The sequence below is a fragment of the Podarcis cretensis genome (genome assembly GCF_951804945.1).
Source record: "Podarcis cretensis genome assembly, chromosome: 17".
Taxonomy (NCBI): Eukaryota; Metazoa; Chordata; class Lepidosauria; order Squamata; family Lacertidae; genus Podarcis; species Podarcis cretensis.
In genome coordinates, this window is record NC_137187.1 from 41,751,571 (window position 1) to 41,777,522 (window position 25,952).

The following is a 25,952-nucleotide window of genomic DNA, read 5'->3' on the forward strand; positions in this document are numbered from 1 at the left end:
GCAGACCCGAGGGCTGGCTGATATGACAACCACAATTCCCCAGGTTGGAGAAGGGACTGGCACATGGCACACTCACTAACTTACCCAGCCTGCCCCTAAATTAATAGAATTTGTGGAACTAGTGAGTATGATTGCCAAAATAAGAAACTGGGATGAAAATAGGAAGTGAGTGGAATTGCCTTGGAGAGTACTTAAAAAGAGATGGTAAACTTTCAAATAGGGACAAATTTCTGAACAGCAGCAGAAAACATAAGAGAATTGAGGGGATAAAAAAGGGTGGAATAAAGGAGATGTAGCAGATCAAAGGAAGTCATATAGGATGTCCATGGAAGATAAGTTGGGAAGTCTATAAGATGATGAATGTATGTAAACTTAAAATGGTGTTGTTTTTTTAAAAAAAGAACTCAGTTGAACTATTTTGGCATTTGAGGTATAAAATTCTGTCAGTACCTCTCTCGCTCTGTTAATAAAAATTCAGTAATGATAAATGGAAACTTGCTTCACATGACTCTCAGAAGTCTCTTGGAGGCAGGCTCCTTGGGTCATCTCTGCGCATGCCCTGCTCTGCTGCTGATGCGCTGATGCTCCATGACATTTAAATGCTTAAATATTTAATGCACTTAAAAGCCTCCGTAACAGAAGAAAATAATGTAAATTCTGAAATGAATGTATAAAGCGGGGCTATGGGTGCCATTTTAATGTCTATTTGGCTGTCAGTCTGAGTTGTCTTAACTCTGCTGCTCTTTACTACTTTCCAGCCAGGACCGCCTGTTGCTGCCACCTTCCCTACAGCTTAAGTGTGAGGGAGGGAATCATACATTTTCAACCTTTTCCTCCTCCTCCGCAGACAGCGAGCCAGGTTTTGCTTTTGCAGCATTGATTTCTAGTGCCTGGTGTTCTTGAGGGTCTGCTTGAGGGTCCGTTTGGCTGTGCACACACTACATCTTTAAAGTACATTTGAAGCACATTCTTTCCCTCAAAGGCTTCTGGGCACTGTAGTTTGTTAAAGGTTGGTGAGAATTGTACCCCCTTGAGGGGTAGACTACAGCGCCCAGAATTCTTTGAGGGGGTGAAATGTGCTGCAAATGTGCTTTAAAGGTGTAGCCCAGCTGTCAGTGAAATCATGAAATGAAAGTAGAATCACAAGTCTCAGTCTGGTGTGGATGACACACTGACTGTTCACTCCCATCCCCAAATCGGCAAGGTATTCTGTCCAATCCCAGGCATGTGGAGGCTGGTTGTGATTAGTCAGAGGTGAAAAGTAGTCTGCACACACTTCATAGCTTCTTGCTTCACATTTGCAGGACTGAAAACTCTCCCAATGCTGGCCAAAATATTGGGAAATTTTGGAACAAGAGGGAGACAGACTAAAATTGCAGAGTTTTGAAAAATTAAAAAATAGAGTGTGAGATTGGCTTCACTATTACCAGATAATGGAGGCATATAATTTGGACAAAAAAAATTGGCTTCCAGGTGGAAAAATCAAAATTGGAAACAGAACTGCTAGATCCTAAAATTAAGAACTTGTGAAGAATGTATAACTTGCTGTTGAAATGGAATACTCAGGATGAAACGGTGAAATCTGTTATGATTAAATGGGCACAAGACGTTGGACATAATATTATGATGGCTGACTGGGAACAGTTATGGACCACAGGTATCAAGTTCACGGCATGTAATGCCTTAAGAGAGAATATAATGAAAATGATATACAGGTGGTACATGACGCCAGTCAAGCTTGCAAAAATCTATCATCTGCCCGATAATAAATGTTGGAAATGTAAAGAGACCGAAGGTACATTCTTTCACCTCTGGTGGACATGCCCAAGGATTAAGACTTTCTGGGAGATTATCTATAATGAAATGAAAAAGGTATTTAAATATACCTTTCTGAAGAAACCAGAGGCCTTTCTCCTGGGCATGGTCGGCCAATTGGTGCCAAAGAAGGACAGAACTTTCATTATGTATGCCACAACAGCAGCAAGAATACTTATTGCAAAGTACTGGAAGACACAAGATCTACCCACCCGGGAAGAATGGCAGGTGAAGGTGATGGACTACATGGAACTGGCGGAAATGACTGGCAGAATCCGAGACCAGGGAGAAGAGTCGGTGGAGGAAGATTGGAAGAAATTTAAAGACTATTTACAGAAACATTGTAAAATTAATAACTGTTAGAAGGATGTTGGAATAATATTATATGATTTTAGCAGGAATGATATAAAGGATTTGGGAATAGCTGACTGTTAATTGGTGAAAGGAGGAAAAGTAAAGTTACATTATATTAAGATAATTTATAGGACTAAAATTTTAAAAGAGGGAAAGGATTTGCTGAAATGGATAATTGATCTAGAATACAAAAAAGGGAGGTGTGAGGAGGTCAAGGAAATAAGCTAATGAAAGATAAGTAATGAGAAGATTTGCTGTATTTTTCTTTGCGTTTTTGTTTCTGTTTAATGGATTTTATTTTTCTGTTTTTTCATATTGTGATGTGTTGTCTTGTTTTTGTATAATGTGGTATTTTTACTTTTTCTTTCTGTAACCTTTAAAATTTTAATAAATATTATTTTTTTAAAAAAAGAAAACTCTCCCAATGCTATGCCATCGTAGGCCGTGGCTCCAATTAAACTATTATTGTTGTCCAAGTGGCTGAAATGATTAGTTTATTCAATGTTAGGGAAAGAAGAGTATCGGGGGGGGGAGGGCATCTGACTCCCACATGCAACAAGAATTGTTCCTTGACCCTTTAAAGGCTTTTATAGACTGGCTATTGAACATGGGTATATTATGTTTTCTCCTAAATAATGCATGCATTAATATGGCATGAGTGGTTTAACCTCTAAATGAGAGGTGCTGGGACTCACCAAGTCCTGGGGTCATGTGTGTAGCTCCTGACACCTCAGTGTCACAGTTTACCTGGGAGCTGGGCTACATGATCTACAAGAGACCAAGGGCTCCTTGCAATGTCAATGTCAGGGAAACACATGAAACTGCCTTGTACCAAGTCAGGTCATTGGTTCATGATCTGGCTTAGTATTGCCAACACCGACACACAGCGGGTCCCCAGGGTTTCAGGCAGGGGAAATTCTCGGCCAACTTGAGATGCTGGGGACGGAACCTGGGACCTTCTGCATGCAAAGCAGTTGCTCTACAACTGAGCTATGCACCTTCCTCAAATGTCACAATGATAGCTGAGGGTGAAACTAATTTCACTTTGCACACTATTTGACTGGAAGCCCAAGCAATCCTGTCCAGTCAAGGAGTTGATTGGATTCCTTATGCATTCTGCCTTAGCTGCAATCTTATGCATACTTACTGGGAGTGCCACTGAGGAAGCGCAGATGGGATCAGGCTCCCAGCATGTGTGTGCAGAGTTTAAGGTTGAAACCCAGAAAATCTAACTTCTGTTTTGAGGGAGGTTGTTGCCACCATCACAGTTTCTCTGTTTCTCATTTATTGGGCTCATTCACATTCCCAACCTGCTGTCAGGCAAAATCAATATTCTCTTTGTTACAATGGATGGGGGAAGAGATCCTAGAGAGTACCAGGGGAGAGGCAAGAGAGCACCTCCCTGGACAAAGACTTCCCTCCCGCTGCACCTCTGTGGTTCCTTGGAAGAAGGGCACTTGTTGCAGCCTCATCTCTCCCAAAAATGCACTTTGCCCATTTAGTGCTCTCCCATAATTTTTTTCTGGTGCCACCACTGGAAATGGGTTTGCTACCATACCTGGGAAAGAACAGAGAGGGAGGAACCAGCAGCCACAGCTGCTGAAGAGATACTAGATATGAAGGTGTAAAGCAGGGAAGGAGAACTTGTGGTGCTTCATTTTTTATTTTAATGCTTTATTAATTTTGCAAAAAACAATCCAAGATCAATACATATTACAAAAAGAAAAAAAATTAGATTCATACATAACAGATTCCATTATGACTTCCGATCACCCCAACGTGGTTCCTAAGTTACATTTTTGACTGCACACTTTCCATTGTCTCTCATAAATTGTCTCAATTGTCTTGGTTTTGTAAAGTTTCCTAGTGTCTTTCAGGGGTCAATCAAGACCTGCCAAAGAATTTAGATGTTTACAATGTTCTTTTATGTATACTCTCTAAGTGTCCCATTCTCTATTAAATCACTGTTCTGTATCATCTCTAAGTCTTCCTGTCATTTTTGCTAACAGCGTCTTCTAGCATTTTCACCTGCCAGTCCTACTTAGTAGGAATGGATTCTCCTTTCCATCCTTTAGATTCTTGCTGCAGCTATTGCATACATGAAAATTCTCCTTATATTTTTTGAAATATCGTTACTCATTATACCCAGGGGAGACCACCAGGGGAGGTTTTATACATTTTAGCCAGTTTTGAAGGTGTTAGGTACCAACGGCAAAACATTTTCATGAAATCTCTTTCAGGTTATAACACACACTTGAATCAGAGCCTGAATGAGCTTCCCCATAGTTGTACAGTCTACAGCACGGAGGCGACTTTTGCATATACTGTAGTCCACAAATTCTCAATGAGATTTACGTACGGGGAATTCCCTGGCCAATCAAGTACTTGTATTTGCTGCTCTGTCATGAATTTCTTCACCGCTTTCGATGTGTGACAGGGGTCTAGGTCCTGCTGCAATAACCCAGTACCATCAGGATACCTCTTTTCCAGCTCTGGAATAACTTTTTTTCATAGAACCTCAATATATTGTGGCGAGCGCATCATTCCTTCTATTGGCTGCAGGCTCCGACACCATAACGATCAACTGACTTTTCATGCTTGTTTTGCGTGCAGGATTAAGAGTAAGATAGAAAACATGCTTTGTTTCAACTAATTTGCACAACGGTGTATGTTATTATCACATATTAACTTAATAATAGATTTGCCCACTTAATTTTGGCCAGATGGAAAGATAGGGCTCCTGTACCTTTAGCATGGGTGAAGAGGAGGCTACACAGCTATTAAAGGGGCAAGAGCCCCGGCCTCCTTTCCACTAGACCACCCTAATTTGGTAATTCTTTTATATAATGTGTAGCTGCAATAAGGAGCACCTTCTCAATCACTTCTGAAAAACTGGAATCCTGCTCATTCAAAACTTGTGAGAACACCTGACCCACAAAACCCCAAATGCCCACCTGGCCACCTCCATCTGCAGAAGTGGCACCGCCAGTACACAATGCGCTCCAGTGCTCCCTTCCAGTAATCCTGAAGCAGAAACTGGCCTTGCAAATAGGTTGCCAGCTTATCAACCCGCCTCTGCTCCTGTGCTGTGGCCACCGGTAGCCAGGAGGGGTGGGGCTGCCCCCCATCCAGGAAATAAATAAAAAATGCTGAACTAACCAGCCAGTTGCGTCTCCGATACCTCAGCTCTGCCTCCCCCCAGGCTGGGGCTGTGGGGCAGCTTCATGTGTCCGGTTCATCTCCATCCCTCCGAGAAGCCCCGTCAGCAGAGGGGCCGACTGGAAGGAAGCATTGGGGGCCAAGGGAAGCCCCGGCCGCGTCACGGAGCCCAGGACGCCGAGCGACCCCCCCCCCCGCCCGGCCCCGCTCCCAGGCTGGAAACATCGGGGGCCCCTCTCCCCGTTGCAGAGCAGCCCGCCCGGAAGAGGCGACGGGGCGCCCAGCAGCAGCAGCAGCAGCAGCAGCAGCAGCAGCAGCTCCCCCCTCAGCCGGGAGCCCCACCGTCGGGCGGCGCGCGGAGCTCCCCCTGCCGGGGAAAGCGCGGCCCCGCCGTCGGCGCGCCTCCTCCTCCTTCTCCTCCCCCCTCCCTCCCTCCCTCCCTCCCTCCTCCGCCTGTGGCGCGCCGCTGGCTGGCCCCGACGCCTGGGCGGGCGGACGCTGCGATGGAGGAGGCAGCTGGCCAGCCCCGCCGCGCCACCCGGCCAGCCCCGCCGGCCCGCAGGAGCCCCCCGCCGCCGCCTGGAGGTGAGTGCCCAGCCCCGCCGGGACCGCCCTCGCCCGCCCGCCCTCGCCCGCCCCCTCCCCGCCGGAGCTGGGCAGGGAGGGTGGATCGGGCCCCCGCCAGCGACGAGGCTCTCCCTGGCCCGGCCAGCCAGCCCAGCTCGGCTCGGCTGGGCTGCGAGACGGGAGTTTGTGCAGGGGTGGGGCGGGAGCCTGGAGGGGAAGGGGCTCCCAGGCCGGACTCAAGGAGGCCGAATACAATCTTTGCTATTTGGGCTCCTGCTTGATGGCATTGGGCACAGTGTATTGAAAGCGAAATGCCTGTCCCTCCGCCGGTGGGCAGGGGGGGGGAGGCGGGGGGGCGGGCGGAGGGGCAGAGCATCTCTGCATGCGCAGCCTCCAGAGGCGCATTGCCGCCCCCCCCCGCCCCCGCAGGTCAGTCCACTTCCAGTCTGGGGGCATCTTCAGCTATTCCCCTCCTGCTCAGCTTTTCTCCAAGGAAGTGAATGACTTGGATAGGAAGGTGCCCCTTCTCTTGTATACAGAAGGTATCTTGCAGTCCCATCCAGTTTGAGGGAACATCCCAGAATGAGCACAAGAAGAGGAAAGTCTGTAAGCAGGTGCAGAAAAAATGAGTTTATTCAAAGCAAACATATAAGCTCTAACAGCCTTGACACATTTTGGGCCCTTCAGGAGGGGAACTCTGTGTTAAGAAAACATAAGCTTTGAATAATAAAATAATAATAATAATCAAGCTCTATTCAGGGCATGTGGGTTGAGAAGATTTGTGGGACTGTATCTTCTGAAGGCAGCTCAGAAGAGCTTTTGATTTTAAGAAGCAAAACTCTTCTGTTCAGTCAAAGCTTATCTTTTCTTTAACACACACAGGTCACCTGATGAAGGGTGTCTGTTGCTCAAAGCACACTGATCTGTTGGAAGTGATTATGCTACTTACTCCCCCCCAAAAGAAATTGCTTTTGAAAATAATAAAACTGTTACAACAATAACTTGGAACAAGTCTGGTTATGCAGTACAATCTTCACAAAAAACCTTTACCTGGACTTTGTAGTGTCATTTCCAGCATATTCTTAGGACATTAATGGTTAATATAGCCTCTCCACAGACAAACTGGAGAGTTGGTGGGAGAGAATTGTTATCTTCTTCCCTTACCTATGAAAAGAAAGGAGACTGAACCCAGTTATGGACTGTTCTTGTGATGAGCTTTACAATCCACACATCAATACAGTATTCCATATTTTTGCCTGGAAAGCCCAGGCTGAAATGGTGCTTGTGGGGCCTCCTATCAGCGTTTGCACAGTATGGATGCAAAGTATATTTTGAGTGTTCACTATGCTGCCTGTTATCTTGGTACTCTTTCTAACAACCTTGTAAAAGAGGCCAGTATTAATATCCCTCTCTTGCAAGTGGGGAAGAGAGCCAAGAGACGGCCTTGCCCCAGCTAGGCCATCTAGAAGGTTAATGGCTGATGTGAGTTTGGACTAGCTGCTTCCTGGTGTGCTCTCTCTCTCACACACACGCATCGTAATGGCATGAAATGTAAAGAGGGGTTGTGCATCCCCAAACACTCAGGGGCTTGTGATGGACTCTGATGAGTGAACTTTCAGATGGAAAGCTAGCACACAAGCCACAGGACTGACCTGCCTTGCACACTCAGCTTCTCAGCCCAAACTATTCACAGATTTGCGGTGAATTTTAATCAGCTGCATGGTTATGATCAGAAATTATCAGGATTGCATAGGATTTGACCTGGAAACCTAACCACAAATGTAATGTTTGGGCACCACAAAGAGGTCACAAAGCTTCTCTTAATATAATAATTATTTCTTCCGGCACAACAAGCCAGCCTATAGTTTTCAAAGAGGCCTTATGCCTTCAAGCATTGGATCTTAAATCTATCATTTGCTCTCAGGCTTATTAAAACTGCAAGGCTGTCTCAGATCAAAGTCTGGAAGGGCCACACAGCATAGTGAAGTGGCATGCTTTGAGTGGCACTGTGGGGGCTGGGAAGAGGTGGAAGGCAGGAATTGGATGTCTGAATGATGCAAGAGTTTTCAGGCTGTTGGCTCCAGAGACGGGGTTCATAGAACCATAGAATTGTAGAGTTGGAAACGACCCCCAGGGTCATCTAGTCCAGCCCCCTGCAATGCAGGAATCTCAAGTAAAGCATCCACGGCAGATGGCCACCCAACCTCTGCTTGAAAACCTCCAATGAACCACCACATCCCAAGGGAGTCCATTCCACTCTCTTAACAGCTCTTGCTGTCAGAAAGTTCTTCCTATCAGCAGCATGGAAGGGGCTTGCTGCCAACTCTTTCCCCTCTGGCCATATTGTTAATCTTCAAAACAGCCACCTCCCAGCCTGCTTTTATTCTGACAAAGACAGATGCTCTACACCAGGCATGCCCAACAGGTAGATCACTGGACGTCCATGATAGATCACTGCTAGATCACTGGCTCCCCCCAAAAAAGCTCAAAAACTTTGGCTCCTGTAAAAAAAGCTCAATAACTTTGACCTGAACCCCCCCCCCCGGGGAGTTGGCCGCCCCTGCTCTACACAACTGGGTGCCAAATGTCTTGTCAGAATGATCTGTCAATTTGACTCCTCGATCTTGAGTTTGTGTTGTCCTCCCTGGAGTCACTTTTCCTCTGTTTCCTGTGGTTGCCTCTGTCCCCAGATCTCAGTTGTTCCTATGCAGTCTGTTATTAGGACTGACAGTTTTCTGTGTCCTCTTGAGAGTGGGCAAGGCTCAGTGCTCGAGCACATGCAGATGGTCCAAGGTCCAGAATGCAGTTAGAAGTACCTCCTAAAGTTGGTAGAAGATGAGGCTCTGAGGAAAATGAGAGAGGAAGGCACATCTTTTTCTTGGGAGATTTTTGTAGGTGTTTGCATCTCTAGCATGGCTGTGAAAGAACCTCTGCCCAGGGCATTGTGGAGCAGTTGGTTGTTAAAGTAAATTATACTGGCCTTGGTAGAACCATAGATCATATGATTCCCTTCTTTTGCTTTGAGTCACAGTACTGCATTGGGTGGAGGCATTGTGTATGGGAACTAGTGCCATGTGCAACCCCAAAGGCTGCTGCATCTTGGAAACAGCATGCTTTTCCTCATGCAGATTGGTCTCTTGAGTGGAAATGCACTGAGCTGAGGTTTTCGGGTTGGATGATGATGATAACGCGCTGTGAAGCTGCACAGTTGCTTGTCTGTTTCATGGCAGTGAGGGTAGGGAATTGGTAGTGGGATTAGGATAAGGGATATTGGGTCGATGATCCAATAGATTGATGAAGAGGCTGCATACATTCAAGTGTAAAGAGGAATCACTACAGTTCTTCAACTGTATTTATGTGTGTATCCAGTGTATTTGCTGGATAATTTCAATATAGATGTTGCAGTTCACCACTTTTTCGTTTTTACACAAGCAAGAGGTATAGAAAATTTAATTAATAAATGGCATAGGAAAATCCCTGCTGAATTAGAACAAGAATCTACAGAGTCCAGCATCCAAGATCCAACAGTAGGCAGCCAGATGTCCCAGGAAGCCTCAAGTGACAAACATGTCTCATTTTATGTCTCCCAGTACTGATATTCAGAGGTACAGTGGTACCTTGGGTTACAAACGTTTCAGGTTACAGACACTTCAGGTCACAGACTACTAACCCAGAAATAGTACCTCGGGTTAAGAACTTTGCTTCAGAATGAGAACAGAAATCGTGGAGCGGCGGCGGCGGCGGCGGGAGGCCCCATTAGCTAAAGTGGTACCTCAGGTTAAGAACAGTTTCAGGTTAAGAATGGACCTCCAGAACGAATTACCGTATTTTTCGCTCTATAACACGCACCCGACCATAACACGCACGTAGTTTTTAGAGGAGGAAAATCCATAGGCATGCCACCCGTAGGCATTCCCTCCATAACACGCACAGACATTTCCCCTTACTTTCTAGGAGAAAAAAAGTGAGTATTATGGTGCAAAAAATACGGTAAGTTCTTAACCCGAGGTACCACTGTACAATGCTTCTGAACACTGTGTTTCCATGTAGCCAATGTGGCTAATAGTCACAGATAGACCACAAATTTCTCTAATCCCCTTTTAGAGCCATCAACCATCTCAGTGGTAAATATCAATGTTATGCTGAATTGCATTGTACAAAGACCTCTTTCCATCAACCCTCAATCCTCTGCCCTTTCAACATGGTTACAAGAGAGGGCAAAAATGTTTGTGTCCATATTCTCTGCACTGATCTTTTTCCTAACTTGGTTATCTTTTATTTCTAAACTAAAAAGCCAGCCTCCTGGTCATTTTTGGCTGTAATCCTGTACACACTTACTTGAGATTTGCTTTTGAATAGCAATGCATGGATTGCACTGTTAGTTGCTTTCTCTTTTGGTACATACATACTAGCTCTGATTATTTGTCCATGTAGCCCCATACTGTCTGTTCTGACGGACAGGGAATGTCCCACAGAGGACACTGGCATCACCTGCTATCAGATCCCTTTTAGCTGAAGACACCGAGGGTTGAACCTGGAGCCACCTGCTTGGATGCAGACACTTGTCACTGACTTGTGGTCCCCCCAGCCACAACACTCTTTCCAGCTCCTGAATATCCTCATGGAGGGGGAGCCGTCAGAACTCTAGTTTTCCAAAGGCAGTCACACTGCAGATTAATATAATGGCACTGTGGCAAATAAGAGTTATAAGAAAAAAGAAGTCTTCATTTTGTCTCACAGTACTTCTCAGCAACACTGAGTTTCTAGTTTTTACTGCCACAGAACATTGAGTACTCTACTCAGCACTGACCCAGGGAAACCCTTTCAGTGAAGTGCACATATTAATTACATATATTGCCTCTTTGGGGACTGTCAGGTGCTTCTTGGGCAATTTTAAAGACCCAGTGATAAATTTATCCAAATCAGGAGTTAGGCAGGAAAACCCATTTTTAAAATGCATTTTGGTTTCTATACATAACACAGTGGTGTCCTCCAGATGTTAATTGCAACTCGTATCAGCCTCAGACTGATGGTCAGGGATGATAGGAGTTGTAGTCCAGCAAGATCTGTAGGGCACCCCACTGACATAACATGCATATAACTGGTGCTTGTTCTTGATTGCCAGCTACTGAACTCAGAATGGAGCAGCAGCAAACCTTAAATATTCCATACTCAGAAAGTTCTGAGACAGAGGATGGCCATGAGGATCTGATCCCAGCCAGAGCTGTTTGTTTTAGACGCTCCTCAGACTGCCCTTCAAATCAGCTGTCCCCTTTCTCATTCTATGGCACTCCCTGCCTGCCAGCAATCTATTAGTGCTCCTCTTGCTTGCTCTGTTTGCTAATGAATATACAGACCAAGGACTTTTCCATTCACTTTATCACCATCTTCTAATCAGCCTATCGGAAAGTGCAGAACGAAGCTTTCATTCAGCACGCTCTTTCTCTCTCTTCCCTCCCTCCCCAGCTTGTGGGAAGAGATCCTTAGGAGAGATCCTTCCCCCCCTCCCCCCATCCCTTCCTCCTGCTTCATTGCTTTTCCCAAAGCCTCTGGCCAAATCTCCGCCAAACAACAAAAACCATCTGTTGATATCTGTGGCCAGCACAACCGCATTCCTCAGGCTTCGGATGTGCTGGAGAGGCTTGGGGTGGGGGTCTGTTTCTGATAAAGCAATTGCAGCTGTTCAGATCAGGCCAGGATTGCTGTCCTGCCATGTGCTGCAAGATGTCCCCAAGGCAGATAAATTAAGAGGTGGGTGGCAGGATATTTATCACTGGAAATTAGACCAGGAAGAAATAGCTGTTCTCCACCCACGAGTGCTATTTAGGAACCTGGAGGAACTCTCTCCTGCTGGGATGACCTCATCCATTGCATGGAATCTGCTCCACCCTAATACTCCTACAGTCTTTCACAACTTCCACAGAGCAGGAAGTGCCTTCATGGCATTTGGCTCCCAAGCAAGGCATCCTTGGCTGCTTGTGGACAGGGACACAAGGGGAGGTGGGTGGACAAGGAGTGTCCATGCTGTATGTACAAAGCTCAGATCAGGATCAGGCCTGCAGGGACAAAAGTGGGTTAATGCAGAAATCAACATCTAGCAGGGCTCTGGCATTTGCCTCTGGTGTTCCAGACACGCGGCAGATTCTGGCTCTTGAGTTCAACAGACTGGCTGAATCTCTGCTGTAAGCAGGAGGATGCCCCCATGTCTAAGTTGGAGCAGGGGCTTATGACTGAATGTGCACAGCGCCAACCACCACGTCATTGTCTTTCAGAGCTAGCCATTCCTAGCAATGGTAACATTACTCTTTAAAGCACCTTTTCCCCCAAGGCGGGGATGCAAGTTCCGCCCCCCCCCCTTGTCCTTGAGGTGCTTATTCTGTTCCTATGCAGAGAAATTGTGTTGGTTCCAATCACCACTGAAGGAGTGATGACATGCCCTCCAACATTTCTCCAGGGAAAATAGGGATGCTCTAAATAATCATAATCATAATCATAATCACAATCATAATACCCAGCCCATCTGACCGGGTTGCCCCAGCCACTCTGGGCACCTTCCAACATATATAAAAACATAATAAAATATTAAACATTGAAAAAAGCTCCCAATACAAGGCTGCCCTCAGAACATCCTACCATACCCTCCAATATTTATCCAATGAAAATAGGGATGTCCTAAAGAAAAGTGGAGGGACATGGGCTTGCCGATCAGAAGGTCGGTGGTCCGAATCCCTGCGACGGAGTGAACTCCCGTTGCTCGGTCCCTGCTCCTGCCAATCTAGCAGTTTGAAAGCACGAAGTGCAAGTAGATAAATAGGTACCGCTCTGGCGGGAAGGTAAACAGCGTTTTTGTGCGCTGCTCTGGTTTGCCAGAAGCTTAGTCATGCTGGCCACATGACCCAGAAGCTGCACGCCGGCTCCCTCGGCCAATAAAGCGAGATGAGCGCTGCAACCCCAGAGTCGTCTGCAACTGGACCTAATGGTCAGGGGTCCCTTTACCTTTTTTAAGGAAAAGTGGGACATTCCAGGTTCAGGTCAGAAACTGGGACAGCTTCTGTAAATCTGGGACTGTCCCTGGAAAATATGGACACCTGGAGGGACTGTGATGATAACCCCTTCCTCAAGTTGGCTTTTGCGTATGTGTAAAGGAGAGAAAGAGAGAGAGTTGTCTGGATTGCTTAGTTCCTCATTGTAGGCTACAGGCTGCACAACACATCAAGAAAGGCTGAAAATGATTAGACATATTTTAACTCTGATAGATGCCATTTTTGATTAAGCAGGGTATAGGGCAAGGTTCAAAGTCCCAGTCTTGGATGGATTTAAAAATATATTGTTCAAAAAGAGTGTGTTTTTGAAATAATTTGTTGCAATGACTTAAAATACCTCTTCTGAGAATACAGCAATGTTAATCAACACAAGTCAATTCCCTCAGCCTCCCTTCTCATTTGGAAAGAAAAGGGATTTGTGTGTTTAATTGATTTATAAGGTTTGGAGAACCGGTGGCCCTCCAAATGTTTTTGGATTGCAGTTCCCATCATCCTTGACCACTGGCTCTGCTGGTTGAGGCTGATGGGAGGTGATAATTCTATCCCTGATTTATATCAGTTAGGTGCTCAGTATGTAGAATGAATGATTTGACCAAAGGGACTGGGAAACAATCACAGGTGGAATGAAATAACACTCCATGCTTGCCCTACTTCAATGGTGTTTTTTGTTTCCAAAGTTTAGACCTCTAAAACTCTGCTGAAAGTTGGGTGGGGAAGCAATTTTTCCAGTGGGAAGGAGAAACGTGGGGGATTAACTGTAAAAAAAAACTAGACAAAAGCTACAGATGCTATAAGGTTAATAGGATTATTTTTTCAAATCCAAATAATTTTTATTGGTTTTAAAGGTTAATAGGATTATAAACACTTTGGAAAAGTAGTTTTCCCAAATTCCTGTCCTGGATGTGTTGAACAGATATATGGCTGCATCTTGGGATGCTTTTAAGGTCAAGGAATCCTTTCCGATTAAATGTGAGTAGGTCAGTCCAGAAGTAATCAGGAGCAAATGGAAAGTGGAAGAGAATTATTTTTAAACCTACAGTCAGATTTTAAAAAGGAACCTGATTGAATGTGAAAATGGAAGTTAGGATATTTTCTAAAGGATGCAAAGGTTGCAAAATGCTATCTCCCTTCTTGCGTCCCTGTTCCTATGGAAGAGGCCAGACACTCGTGCCAGTGAGCAGAAATGGAGCTGGAGGCCGCCCCCCTTGGTCAGGTTCAGAGGAGGGGCATATCAGGGAAGCAGCATGCATGCACTGTTTTTAAAACGTGAAGGGGACATCTGACTTGATGTCTAAGGGGTGGGAAAGACGAGCTTTTTCGAGGGTTCAGCTTGGCGGAACACAGCTCTGCAGTCAGGCTCACCTCTGAAGGGCGGCTGGGATTCATGCAGACCTAGGAAACTTTTATGTCATCATCTCCCCCTTTCCGCATTTCTGTGTCTGACACACTCTTCCCTTTTTTCTTCTGCTTTTGATGGAACAGACTTTAGAGTTGTGTGTTCTCTTCCCAGCCCTACAGCTTCCTTAAGACTGAGGATATCATAGACTGGTGAGGCAAGATGGCTCCATTTATCTTCTCTCCTAGGGCAGTGGTTCCCAGCTGGCGGTCTGCGAGCCACAGGGGATCTGCATAACCCACTCAGGGGGTCCAGGGCACTATTCACATAACAAAAACTACCACAGAGATACCAGCATTTTCCAAAATAGGAGCTCCATGGCTTGACATTTGAAAAACGGGGTCTGTGGTACTTAGCTAATTGGGAACCCCTGCTCTAGGACAAGACAAATGAGCAGCCTAACTTCAAAATGGTCATTGCCCTAGTGAAGCACCACGAGTAATCCAGTGGCTTTATTTGCAAGTCACTTTAAACCACAGTTAACCTTCATTGTGGTACAAAGTGAAAGCGCAGCATGCTGGTACACACTGCTGAAATCGCAGGCATTTTAGTATGGCCCCCTGCTCTCAGAAACAAGAATCATGGTTTGTCTTTCTGCAAACAACAAAGCACAGGCTACAGTATAAGCACATTTTGTTTTTGACTTACTGCTTAATGTTTACTTGGGGAAAACAAACCACAGATTTAAGGCAAACCATGGCAGAACAGAGAAGGAGTGAAGTGGCTGCAATTCTTTCTCTGTTCACCTTTAAACTATAGTTAAATTTAACTACAGTGGTACCTCGGGTTAAGAACTTATTTCGTTCTGGAGGTCCGTTCTTAACCTGAAACTGTTCTTAACCTGAAGCACCACTTTAGCTAATAGGGCTTCCCGCTGCCGCTGTGCAATTTCTGTTCTCATCCTGAAGCAAAGTTCTTAACCTGAGGTACTATTTCTGGGTTAGCAGAGTCTGTAACCTGAAGCGTCTGTAACCTGAAGCATCTGTAACCCGAGGTACCACTGTATAGTGATGTGCAAATGAGGACAATGCAACAATGTCCCCCTGATCACACATTGCCTCTCAAGGTAATCACGTGAGTTGCTTGTGGAGTTGAGCCATCCATAACCAAACCAGACCTCCTGATGCAATACGTCATGTCTGTTCTGTTCTCAGCCAATTCCAGCTTTTGTGCTTCTCATATTTTTCTGTAGTTTTGCGAATGTAGTGACAACTTGGTTCTAACTTGGTTTTTATTTATTTCTGTTGAGCCAGTGGTCATCCAGTGAGGGAGTGTACCAACTTTTGAGCCACTCTTGGCATTTTCAAATGGGTGCATTCATAAGATTGTACCTTTGTGGTCTGCATGAATTAACCCAGGGCAACTACCACCCTCCAAGTTGTGTAATGATCACACATTCCTTATACACAAGATTGCATCCTTGATTCTTGTTCATGATGTGAACTGGAATTTCCATTCCCTGCATCAGTATGCCTTGGCTGATGGGAAAGAGCCAAACTTTTACTACTCTTTTCTGTGTACAACAGGACTGTGATTATTTCTTCATTTCTAAAAACAATATTGTTTTTTTTTTAAAAAAGTAATAATTATATACCACCCTTCATTATAAAATTCCAGAGTTGTGTACAGGATACAATTGCACACCAATAAATTACTGTAAAATAATTAATGAAACAATCTACAGTAGAAAACATATTACTTAAAGCTAGGGACTAAAAATTAGCAAATGCTTGGTTGAATAAACAAACAAACAAACAAACAAACAAACAGGTCTTTAACAAGTGTCAAAACACAACTAAGGATGGTAATTCCAGAAGCTGGGTGCCAAAACAGAAAAGACCCTCCAAAACAGGAGTGCCAACTTAAATAAAATATTAGGGGGGGGGGTAATCCCCACCCCACATAATTGATCACATGACACGCCAAACATACAGTATTTGAGTGGCAATGCCCATCAACTGGGGGGCAGCCCCCTCAAATATTTTATTGGGGGGGCAAAGGGACCTTGGCCCCTAGGAGTTGGCTTCTATGCTCCAAAAGATGTACATGAGCAGGTAAAAAAGGAAGCAGGAAGCAGTGTTCAAAATCAGCCAGGCACATTTTGCACCTGTCTATCAACCACGTGCAACCAAGTGATGATGCCTGGAAGCCAGGATGACGGCTCACATCTCCACCATCTGGAGGTGCATGCTTGGGGATCATTGGATCTTGACTGTTTTCACACACTAGTACCACATCCTGTAGAATTCTATCAGTTCTATTTTATCTGCACAATTGTAATGAATTTCAGAAACCAAAATGCTTTTTCTGTGCAGCCTGAATAGGCACAATCACCATTAAGAAAAAGAGGTTGGAACAGGCCAGTTTCTGTGTGGCCTGTCCCTGGATCAAGTGACTTTTCTTCTTTAAGCTCTCAAAGTTCTTAACCTAACTCAAGGTTATCATTTGAACTAGCTGGATGTTTAACTGAGAATCACTCGCAATCAGTCCATCATTAGAAAAATAAGATGTTAGAGCTGTCTTACCCAAAAGTGGCAACTAGACATACCGTTTTGGTGACTGTAACCTTGGTTTAAGGAGCATTTGATGCATCGCTTATATACAGTATCTGAATTTCTAACACTGGCAGGAAGGCCTGATTGGTAGATCTTAGTAAATAGCCAAGTCCGTACGGAAAAAGGTGGTCTTTTTGATAACCAGATCCCAACTTGTTTGCTGTTATTATTATCAATAATTTGTTAACCACCAACCATCTCAAGGCAATGTGCAATAAAAACAGCAAAAAGACAGTTAAAAAAACAGCCAAGACATTTAAAACAAAACAAAAGCAATACAAAGCAAAACAAATTCCATGGAAAATACACATTTATCCAGCTAGGAAAGCCTGTTGGAACAAATATGTCTTCAATGGTTTCTGGAGCATGAAAATAGTGCTGCCTGTTTTATCTTGACAGGAAGGCTATTCTACAGAACAGGGGCAACCACACTAAAGGCCCTGCTCTGAGTTACTACAGTGAGGGTATCTGAAATCTTTGGAACTTTTGGGAGAAACGTCTCTATGGGTTGCAAGGTTCTACTGAGATAATGCCATCTCTCAAGCAACCGGGTTTAGAGCTACATAAAGGTAAAGGTAAAGGTACCCCTGCCCATACGGGCCAGTCTTGACAGACTCACTTAAGAGGCCAGGGGCCAGCGCTGTCCGGAGACACTTCCGGGTCACGTGGCCAGCGTGACATTGCTGCTCTGGCGAGCCAGAGTCGCACACGGAAACGCCGTTTACCTTCCCGCTGGTAAGCGGTCCCTATTTATCTACTTGCACCCGGAGGTGCTTTCGAACTGCTAGGTTGGCAGGCGCTGGGACCGAGCAGCGGGAGCGCACCCCGCCGCAGGGATTCGAACCGCCGACCTTTCGATCGGCAAGTCCTAGGCGCTGAGGCTTTAACCCACAGCGCCACCTGCGTCCCATTTAGAGCTACATAGGGCCTTATAAATTACAGTGGTACCTCGAGTTACAGACGCTTCGGGTTACAGACTCCACTAACCAGTAAGTTGTTGCTCCAGGTTAAGAACTTTGCCCCAGGATAAGAAGGGAAATTGCGCGCCAGCGGCAGCAGGAGGCCCCATTAGCAAAAGCACGCTTCAGGTTAAGAATGGACCCCTGGAACAAATTAAGTTCTTAACCTGAGGTAACACTGTAGTAACATCACATTGAGCCTGACTTGGCAGCAGGCTGCCAGCAAAGGTATAACAACCTGCTTGCAGTAGCTCACTCCACTCAGCAGCCTCACCATCAAGTTGTGCACAAGCTGCAGCTTTTGCACCAGCCCACATACATCATATTGCAATAATCCAGTCTTTGAGATTGCCAGGGGAATTCCAGAGAAGTTGAAGCTAGGGGATAGTGACTGGTCTAAAAGCCCCTGCTGTGTATTTTGTGTCTGAGCATTTATCAAAGTTATCCATTGGGGGGTGCGGGGACTTCTGTGCCCTTGGGCAGCTTCCATTCATTTCAAAGGGGCTTGTGCAAGAGAACTTCCCCATTGAACTGTGCTTCATGGGTCAATTTGGTCTGCTTCTTTCTCTCTTTTTCTTGTCCTTATATATTGTTTTCTTTGTTAGTGTTTTGAATCTCACATCTGAATATAGAATATTGTTTGCAATCTTTTTTAATAAAATTAAAAAATTAAAAATCCACTAAGGAGGGATTATCAGAATACAGTAGTGGCTTTATGCAGTATCCATAGAACTATACCTATACAGTATCATAATTCTGTGGGATCTTAGAAGAAAATGCAGAATGAGGGACCGAGCACAGAATTCAGCTTCCAAAAGAATCTTCGCTTTAGCTGAAAGAGGAGGGGAAACTAGTCCTATTGGCTGCAAATATATGATTGAAACTGTGCCAAATGTGAGCCAGTGTGGTGCAGTGGTAGAGTGTCAGACTAGGAGCTGGGAGACTTGGCCACAGAACTCACTTCCTCTCAGCCTAACCTACCTCACTGGGTTTTTGTGGGGATTAAATGAGGAAAAGGAGACCCATTTTCACTACCTTGAGTTCCTTGGAGAAAAAGGTGGAAGATAAGTGTAATTTTAAAAAATGCTTTCACAATCTCAAAAGAAAGAGGAGCTGCCAAGTATGATCTCTAGTGACTGTGGATGAGGCTTCTTTGCAACTTTTTGCCCCTTCCTGTGATGTATAAACTCATAATTGATTTGCATAATTCCGTTTGCATAATTTGTACAGATTGCAGAACTCAACTTTTCTTGATGCAGAATTTTAGCATTTGCAACACAGAGCACAAGCAACCCTCTGCGTCAGTTCTGGGGTGTGTGTGATGCATTGGCACAAGCCTTCAGCTTGTATGTATTCATGCTTCCCATCAGACTTTCCTTCTGGAGTGCAGGGTTGTACACGTCATTAACGGCTGCCTGAGCCATTGGAGCAGCAATAGCACTTCTCGGTTGCTGCATCTGGACTGTATAGTCTCTGAGCTGTTTGAAAACTACTCCAGCTCTGACTCTGACTCCAGCTACAGCTGCCTCCCACTGTGATGTGCTGTTCAAGCACTCATGCGTCTCAGCCTGCCTGCTGTCTCTTGGTCCCCCATTCATCTGTTGTTTGGGGATATTCTTCATTTCCCATTCTTCTTAAAATATTAACGCAGAGGTTTTTAACCTTGACCAACTACACTCTTTATGTGGCACCCCTGTGGGGCTCACGAGCCCAGTTATGCCCCCCCCCCCCCCGCGCCTGCAGAGCTGGCAGCCTCTCAACCTTTTTCGAACACCTTGCCTTGTGGAGTGTTCCCTCAGCCTCCTCTCCTTGAGAGTCCTCTGGGCAGCCACTGCTGCCACCCCTGGTCTCTGAGCTACCCCCCACTCCACCCCAAAGAGAGGTGCCTCCTCACACTGCCCCACAGGGGCCTGGGAAGAGGATGCCCCCAGCCTTAGTGGCCCAACAAAGATTGACCAAAGGTGAACATGAGGCTAGCAGTTTACCTTGGGAGACAGCAGTGGGTGCTGCCAGGCCTGTGTGGTGGAAAGGCTCCCCTTCAGCACCCGGTACGCAGCTCCCAGGCAGGCCTTGCACACAGCAAGCACAAGAAAGGCCAGCTCAGCACATGCCTGCCTGCCTGGCCTCCCACTTGTCTGTCCATTCCCAACAGCAAGGGCTGGCGGGCTGGGCTCCCTCACCCCCTTGCTTGCTTACTTCAAGGCCACCTCAGCTCCTGGCAACCAGCGCCCCTGACCAGCCCCAGAGGCACCCTTCGCCTGGAGAGCTTGTAGCCAGGGCTGCTGCAACAAACAGCTGTGCAAGCCTTTGGGAGGCAGACACGAGAGGGCATCAGAAGGAGGTAAGGAAAGAGGGACAGAGGTCAGTGGTGCCCGAAGCACCACTGACCCAAAGGTGCCCTAGCACACTGGTTGAAAACCACTGTATTAACATATTCCTGCTTAGCATGCTTCTCAGCTCTCTTGCTTAATTTTTTAATACTCAGAGTATTTTAATACTTTGGTGTTTGCATGGTTTCTTTCTCTAGCTTGTAGCTCTTTTCTCTTCTTGGCTTCCCAGTAGTTAATTCCCTCCCTGCTCCCAAACAAGTATTCCCTCTTGCTTCTGCCAGTGACTCAGCAGCCCTAAGCTGTAGGCTGGGACATGCCTGGATATGATTTTGGGGCTGGCTGTGCTGGTGCATCTCAGCATCCTGGTTTAGTGCGGGAATCCTGCCAGGTCACGGTGCAGGATTCACTTTGTAAACGTCCTCACACCTGAGATGAGAACAAGCATCGCTTGAACAGCATAGGAGACGCATTTGAGGAACCCTCAACCAACCGAAGGTTGGAAATGTAGCTTTTGAAGGGGTTTGGTAGGGGAGTGAATGTGGCTGGGCTGAAAACTGCTGCAGTCATGTGATCAGAAGTTGTCTGCCCCCTGCATTTATAGAACAAGGCATGGTTCACAGAAAGCAGCTCCTGCTGTATTATTTATTATATATTTATTTCTATAAAATTTATACACAACTTGATTGTAAAAATCCTCAAAGCGGTTTACAAAAAGATAAAACAAGAAAATCAAGAAAAAATCCCAGCCATACTTTAAAATATACAAAAGTTAAAATACTAACTTTTCTCTCCCTTTCCCCACAACCTGGACAAATGTGTGCTGTAATCATGTAAGGCAGGCATGGGAAACTGGCGGCCTTCCAGATGTCACTGGACTCCCAACTCAGATCAGTCCCAACCAGCATAGCCAATGGTCAAGGATGATGGGAGTTGTAGTCCAGCAACTTCTGAGGGGGGCCCTTGTTCCCCACCCCTGCTATAAGGAAACCTAAGTGTGAATCAGACTGCATGTTCTGTGGTTGAGGCAACTCTTTCAGTCAGAGGAGTTGCTGTGAATGCTACCTCTATAAAGCCCATGTCACATTCGTGCTCCCCACACAATCTTGTGGCTGAGAGGGGTCTGTCAGATCTTGAATGTGGGAGAAGCTGCCTGTTCAATACTGCTTTTAAAAAGCTTTTAAAAGCCTACTCAAGCAGCCACTTTCTGCATCCTCTTTAATTGTTTCTGGCACTGTACAGTTAGAAACCAGCTGAGGGGATTGTTTGAAAATGTTCTGTGTGTTTTTGCATGCATATGCAAGCTATCACTGTAGCATCTTCAACTAACACATTTATTGACAGGATGGCTTTCACTGGCAAGAGAGGAATCTGAATGTGAAAATATGAAGTTGGCTTCTACTGAGTCAAACCATTGGTCCATCTAGTACAGTATTGCCAACTCAGACTAGCAGCAGCTCTCCAGAGTCTTTCATTCTGGGGAATTTTGTAGTCCTGCTCTCAAATATCATTTTAACTGGAGATGCCACAGTGGGTAGTAGCCCTGTGTGCCTGATGCAGTTCCTGCAGACTCCATGGTCTACATCTCCTTAGATGTGGACATACACTTCGTATCCCTTCAAAGCTGGTATCTGGTTATGCTCTATGGCATTGTTGGCTCACAAAGCCTGATCCTACGGCCTTCCTTTCACGTGCTCTGGGAGCATTTTCCCATTTGCTTCCTTTGTCCATGGCATTTACCGTACTAGCCTCTCCAGCGCTGTGATGAGGTTGACCTGCAGAAAGAACAGTGAAACTGACTAGCATGCCCACATGCTTCAAGAGCATTGTTACCCACTGCTGTCTGAAAATGAGGTGCAGTTTTTTTTACCTCTTCTCTGTTGTTGTAAAGGATGAGGCAGAGCCCTGCGATGTGACAAAAGTGCATGAATCCATTCATTCGGCTTTTTTCCTCTCTGTAATATTTGCTGCTGCAAAAGAGAAGTTTTCTTCTTCCAAACTTCACTTAAGTCCATAAGAATGTAGCAGTTGATCTCAAAATTGCTGGTGCCCCCATTTCAGTTACCTGCAAAGGTTCCCAATAATTGCTTCTCTCCATGCAGCCACATATGAGACACTAGTTTGGGGTCTACTGTTACTATACTTCTCCATCAGAAGAAAATATTACTCTCTGTATGTTAATATTGCTTTTGATGTAATGATGGGCATCCCAGCATCAAAGCCTTCTCAGAAGTCTCACTGGCGCTTTAGGATGCTTTATGAGATGTTAGCATGTCTATTTCTGATGTAGGTGTATCTGCATTCTCATGTTGTTTGATCAGTCACTGGTTCAGGAACCTTTAGTGCTGCTCCACAATTTTCTTCCCTTCCTCCTGTAGTCTGTTTGGGGCCATATACCACTCAGTCACTTTTTCAGGTTTACAGATTCTATTCTGATTGATCATAAGACTGTTCTTTCTGATCCAAAGTAAATAAGACATCCAGAATCTCTTACTACATAAGTTTTCAACCTTTTTGAGTCCATGGCTCCCTTGACCAACTACATTCTTTCTGCGGCACCCCTGTGGGGCGCAGGAGCCCCTGCCTACAGAGCTGGCAGCCCCTCACCCCTTGTGGAGTGTTCCCTCAGCCTCCTCTCCTCTTCCCTCTCCTTGGGAGTCCTCCAGGCAGCCACCAAGGAAAAAATATTGCTCTTCCTTTCATGCATGCGACTCCGTAACTGTCTTAAGCAGTATTTTTGTTGTCGTCATGTTTCAAATAAATGTTGCTAAATGAATGGTAACCTCTAGAAACCCTTTTCATAGCAATCAGCCGTCTTGTTTTGTCTAGGTATTTGAGCTATGGTTTCTATTCTAGATGCATCAAGTTTTAAAGCTTCTTTGAGTAAGATCCAGCTGATGTATTTTATTTTTGAAATGGCAAATTTGCATTTTCCTTTATTCAGTTTCAGATTCCTCTGGGCAGTTGTCTGGAATTATGTTCTGGTATGGTATTTCCCTTCATGAGAACATAATCTATAGTGGTACACTTCTGTTATTTCACTCTAGACTTACTCATCTTACAGAAGTTTCCACTTTTTCAATGGTCATGTGTGTTATTTCACTTACTTCAAATTGCAGTAAATCAGTCTTACTGAGTTGGTGAGCCCTCCTGCTGAAAGGAACCGCTTACCTCTGTCCCAAAGTCCGGACCTGGTGGCATCACTTGTGCGCTGATGGCAAAAGTGGGAAAATCAAAGGATGTGTAGGACACATTCTAACTATGCAAAATGCAGAGGTTTCTATCCCCAAGCCCCACATCTCTGCATCCTTCATCCAGGCAAACAAAGAAGCATTATCACTAGGATCCATTCCAGCCCAGGAAAAACATTTGAGGGCAAGGAGGCAAGCAGTGTGGCCAGGAGAAGAGTCCCAAGGGATGGATAGAGAGGCCTGGAAGGATTTATTTGGCCCTCAGGCCTGAGGTTTCTCATCCCTATTATAAAGGCATGAGTCCAACACGCCACATTGTCTCTCATCAGGTGGCTGAAAATGTTGTCTTAAGAACTGATTTATTCATATTTTGCGAGTCCAAACATATTCCTATTTTGACTCTGCCAGGCCTGTCCACATCAGATGAATTAGGCTTTTCTGTAAATCCTCCTGCTTTGAGTATGATCTTCAGCTTTTCTGAACAATTCAGCCCTTCCTTTTAACGTCTTCTTAATGCCATTGGAACCTTACGACTTGCATGAATTACAAGTAGGACCTGTGGATCCCTGTGGAGGGATGGGGAGACAGTGCCCTTCCTGATGCTGCTGGACTACAACTCCCATCATATCTGACCATTGGCCACACTGGCTGGTAGTGATGGGAGTTGGAGTCCAACAACATTTGGAGGGCCACAGCTTACACTCTGGTAATAAGGCATTGCATGAAATTTGAAACACATCCTTATTGCCTTTGTCAGCGTCCCATTTTGATTTGTTTCTATTCAATTCAGTCCTTTGTACCAAATTAGTCAAAGATCTCAGACTCAATACATATTGCCCACAAAAATCTACCACTGGAACTCTTAACTGAGCTGCTTTGTCTTTTTACCCGCAGTTCAGATTACGTTTATCAAGCACTTGCAATCTTTTTCCAGACTGCTTGGCATTTTAATGCTGAGGTGGAGCAGCTTTCAATGCTTTCTTTCTTTCTTTCTTTCTTTCTTTCTTTCTTTCTTTCTTTGCATGACATTACCCACTTCGGTGTCCTGTAGCTTATTGAGATATACTCTTGTCTGATGCACTTTCTCTCAAACCAACTTCCATCCAATTTGAAAACAGAAGCTACAGTTAAACTGAGATGGGTACATTTCAGGCAGCAGTGGAACAGGTACAGGTGGCAGCCCTGGTGAATCGGAGATCAGCACAGGAAAATAAATTGGTTAATGGGCATTTGGTGAAGACATCTCTACTCTTCTTCTGCTCTGAACAGCAATGTATGAATATGACTAAGAATCCTGGGGGGGGACGACTTCGCTGCATTTCAAGCCACTGATTATTATGCACGTGAATGTGTACATACCCAGGGTCAGGAAACATGGGGATCATGGGAACTGTAGTTTAAGGGTGCTGGGAACTGGAGCTCTGTGAATTGGAGCTTGCAGTTCCCAATAATCTCTTTTGTTGTGTGTGGAGGGGGGGGTGCACTTAAAATAGATGGTATGTACCCAGCCTTAATCTTATCAACTGTAATATCATTGTTGATATTAGCATTGTAGGTGAGGATTTTCTTAACTTCCGCATAAAGATGCTGAAATGCATACACTAGACGGCATCTTTAGTTCCTTGGTGCTTTAAAGAAACAACTGGTTTCCTTCAAAAGAGCAAGGAAGTTCTGGACCTGAAGCTGACTAGGTTAACCTGCCCACAGTCTTTGGGGGCCAGTTGCAATTAGTAGCAAAATGGCTTCATTTGAACCTTGGCTGCATCTCTCAGAATAGATTCTTGCTTGTTTTTTTAAAGGATGCTGAAGAGTAAAAGACCCATGTAACAATTGCAGAGCCCAAACAATCAAGGCAAGGAACCTGTCTTGCAACTTTTCAGAGTGGTTCGGTTTTTGAATGGGGGAAAAGTTGGCTCTGTTATGTCCCCCCCCGCAAAAAAAGCTCCCTAGCCCAAATCCACAAAACAGTTTTGCAACTGTTTTTAAAAAATATGTTAAAGGGCCATGTATGTGTGGTCTCTAAATCTATAATATAAATATAATAATTTGCTAAAGCTTTGGGGAGATGGATCCATCCTGTTAGTTTGCTTTGAAAGATGCCACAGAAATCGAAGTGCCCCAATCCAGCAGCTGCTGTGCACAGAGGAAGCTTTGTACCTGCACATCAAACTAAGTGACCCCTTCTGCTTGCGTGACTCTCTGCCTGCCAGGCAGCCTCATGGAGCTTTGCCTTGCCCCTAATGTGCTCTTTGGCCATCACTCTTGGGTCTTGACACAATTCCCCAGAGTTTGGTTGGGGAGCATTGAGTTGCCCTCTAGTACAGCGCTGTGAAAGTAGCAGCTTGCTGCGGCAGAGATGCAAGGGCTTGGATAAGGACACTGGAAATATTTGGAGAATTAGTTCAGATGCCATCTTTAGCATCTTAGCATTCTTCCCCGGAGAGGAGGTGCTTGTGCAGGGATTCTTTCCCTTTTGTGTTATGGAAACTGCTGGTGCCCCCTCTCCAAACCTTTTCAAGCCAATGTTTGTAGGAAAGTGACTGGAAGGCGGCCAGAGACAAACACACCTTTTGCCACATGCAAGTG

The 25,952-nt window shown here is 45.3% G+C and overlaps 1 protein-coding gene and 1 long non-coding RNA gene across 3 annotated transcripts in view; one reads left to right on the plus strand and one right to left on the minus strand.

Annotated features, from left to right (window-relative positions):
* LOC307206056 overlaps window positions 1-5,514 on the minus strand; it is a 46,305-nt gene extending 40,791 nt beyond the window's left edge. For both annotated transcript variants that reach the window (XR_013834243.1, XR_013834245.1), the window contains exon 1: window positions 5,329-5,514. This is a non-coding gene — a long non-coding RNA (uncharacterized lncRNA). The remainder of the gene's footprint in view (window positions 1-5,328) is intronic.
* Window positions 5,515-5,882: 368 nt separating this feature from the next.
* S1PR2 (sphingosine-1-phosphate receptor 2) overlaps window positions 5,883-25,952 on the plus strand; it is a 50,632-nt gene continuing 30,562 nt past the window's right edge. The window contains exon 1 of the mRNA XM_079958801.1: window positions 5,883-5,913. The gene's annotated coding sequence lies outside the window, so the exon portion shown is untranslated. The remainder of the gene's footprint in view (window positions 5,914-25,952) is intronic.